Source organism: Bos mutus, chromosome X, assembly GCF_027580195.1.
Source record: "Bos mutus isolate GX-2022 chromosome X, NWIPB_WYAK_1.1, whole genome shotgun sequence".
NCBI lineage: Eukaryota > Metazoa > Chordata > Mammalia > Artiodactyla > Bovidae > Bos > Bos mutus.
Window position 1 is genome coordinate 26497721 of NC_091646.1, and position 2464 is coordinate 26500184.

General features: G+C 51.2%; 1 pseudogene; it reads right to left on the minus strand.

Moving 5' to 3' along the window:
• Nucleotides 1-526: 526 nt before the first annotated feature.
• LOC102281579 (putative RNA-binding protein 15B) lies at nt 527-1719 on the minus strand (annotated as a pseudogene).
• Between the last annotated feature and the right edge of the window lie 745 nt (nt 1720-2464).

Genomic DNA, 2464 nt, shown 5'->3' on the forward strand with positions numbered 1-2464 from the left:
CACTCTTGAGAGTCCCTTGGACTGTAAGGAAATCCAACCAGACCATCCTAAAGGAAATCAGTCCTGAATCCTCATTGGAAGGACTGATGCTGAAGCTGAAACTCCCAAAAATTTGGCCACCTGATGCGAAGAGCTGACTCATTGTAAAAGACCCTGATGCGGGGAAAGATTGAAGGCGGGAGGAGAAGGGGACGACAGAGTATGAGATGGTTGGATGACATCACTGACTCCTTGGACATGAGTTTGAGTAAGCTCTGACAGTTGGTGATGGACAGGGAGGCCTGGTGTGATGCAGTCCATGGGGTTGCAAAGAGTCAGACATGACTGAGCAACTGAACTGAACTGAAGAACTTAGTTTTGGTGGGGGAATAGGACTTTGGTCCTCTACCAGATGAACCCAAATAACCTAGCAGAGAATATAAATCTCGGGTGTAAGATGGGGTGGGGGTTGGGGTGCAGGGCGGCAGTGGTCAGATTTTAAAATAACTGCTTTAGTGACAAGTGGGCTGGAAAGGACAGGTTTGAGCTAGGCTGCCTCTCTTACTATACCTCTCACTATGTGTTCTTCCTCTAGGTCTCCCAGTGTCCTCAGTGCTGATGGGAGGTACTGCTGTGAAAAGTCACAGTTGGGAAGGTGTAGTAGAGCATGCCCATGCTGTCTCTACCCTTGGACCCAACCACTGGCAGGTTGATCACCCCTGCACCCTGCTTCTGTTTCAAGTAGGAGACCAGGTTCCTGAGAAGCCGCCTCTGTAGGCCGGGATCCATCATGGGCATCCCCTCAGTGCCAGGCCCACTGGGGTTCACCTGCATGGCCAGGAGCACTGAGTAGCCATTGGGGCTCCCCTGTGTGATGCATCGTGTGACTTCTTCCAGCTTGGTCTGGTCCAGGCTAAGGTGCTGGGCAATCTTTAGCTGGATCAGCTTACTCCTGGAAGTGTGATCTTTTGAGGACTGCTTATCACCCCTGATCCCCATCTAGGATGTGCATAGATGTCGGGAAGCAGCTGTTTTTCAACAGCAGAAGCCTGTTCCAACCCAGCTGCAGCATCTGGGCATCCTCTGAAGGATTCTTGAGCTTTTAGGTCTTATGTTTTGGCTCTTCCAGAGGCTTGGGCTCGGCCTCAGTGATCTGAAGTCTAGGCTTGCTCTCTCGGATCTTCTTTCCTGTGGGAAGAGTTGGGAGCCTCGTGGCAGGGGTGGCAGCTCTGCTCTTCTGCCCCATGTCTGCTGATGCTGAAGGAGTTGCTGCTGGACTCCTTGGCCCCTTCACTGGAATGATCTTTCTTGTGGCTGTGCTTGGGGGTTGTGGTCGGAGCCTCGGTCCACAGGGTGCCCACCAACCTTGGTCCTGCTCCGTTCCTCATAAGGGGAGTGGGTTGTCCTTCTGTGATCACCGGGGAGGCTCCGATGCTTCCACCTGTCCTCCAAGGCCTTGGGCAGGACAAACCTCCCGGTCCCCATCTCCTCCCCAGCACTCACGACTCTGGCTGCGCACTGAGCAGCTACAGCCCTAGAGGCTGGGCAGTCAGAGCGTTTACTGGGGTTGGTCCAGTCCCCTTCCACAAAGGTCCTCTCGGTCTGAGTACAGGAGGTGTGTGGGGGTGGGGGGGGCATCCTGTCCTGCACCTGCAGGTTGGTGTCCAGGTTCCGGTGCAGGGTATACCCGTCTTGGAGTAGCTCATAGGACACAGGGAGGTGGGGTAGGTCAGTGTTCATTCCAGTCCCAAAGAAAGACAATGCCAAAGAATGTGCAAAGTATTGCACAATTGCACTCATCTCACATGCTAGCAGGCTTCCCTTGTAGCTCAGTCGGTAAAGAATCTGCCTAGAGTGCAGGAGACCTGGGTTCGATCCCTGGGTTAGGAAGATCCCCTGGAGAAGGAAATGGCAGTCCACTCCAATATCCTTGCCTGGAAAATCTCATGGACAGAGGAGCCTGGTGAGCTGCAGTCCATGGGGTCGCAAAGAGTTGGGCACCACTGAGTGACTAACACTTACTCACTTACCTACACACACTAGTAAAGTAATGCTCAAAATTCTCCAAGCCAGGCTTCAACAGTACATTAACTGTGAACTTCAGATGTTCAAGCTGGATTTAGAAAAGGCAGAGGAACCAGAGATCAAATTGCGAACAACTGCTGGATCATAGAAAAAGCAAGAGAGTTCCAGAAAAACATCTACTTCTGTTTTATTGACTATGCCAAAGCCTTTGACTGTTTGGAACACAACAAACTGTGGAAAATTCTTAGAGATGGGAATACCAGACCACCTGACCAGCCTGTTGATAAATCTGTATGCAGGTCAGGAAGCAACAGTTAGAACTGGACATGGAACAATAGATCGGTTCCAAATAGGGAAAGGAGTACATCAAGGCTGTATATTGTCACCCTGCTTATTTAACTTATATGCAGAGTACATATGAGAAACCCTGGGCTGGATGAAGCACAAGCTGGAATCAAGA